Here is a 387-nt window from a genome sequence, read left to right as displayed (position 1 = left end):
TAAGCAAAATAAATCAGGTAAAGTAGTGGTATGTATTTAAGCAACATAGACAAATACAGGTATATCAAATACCATACAACATCAATTCTTGATTTATTATAAGTATCTCTGCCTCTAGAGAATGTATCATAATTACCAAATGGAAACCAAAACCAGTGCAACCTGAGAAAGGAAGATAATCTCAAGATTCAAGATTTCTCCAAAGCTGACACGTCATTAAGAAACAGACAGGTTTATTGTCTGGAGATAAGAGGGTAGTTGTGGATACATGTTTCTAGCTCAATAGCTGTTATCATCTGCATGAAAATAGTTTATTAATCTTACGTCTGAATATATGTGTGGTGTATACATGTATATATATATATATATATATATATATATATATAT

The sequence above is a fragment of the Octopus bimaculoides genome, chromosome 4 (assembly GCF_001194135.2).
Source record: "Octopus bimaculoides isolate UCB-OBI-ISO-001 chromosome 4, ASM119413v2, whole genome shotgun sequence".
In the NCBI taxonomy this organism is placed as follows: domain Eukaryota; kingdom Metazoa; phylum Mollusca; class Cephalopoda; order Octopoda; family Octopodidae; genus Octopus; species Octopus bimaculoides.
Note: the sequence above shows the minus strand (reverse complement) of the source record.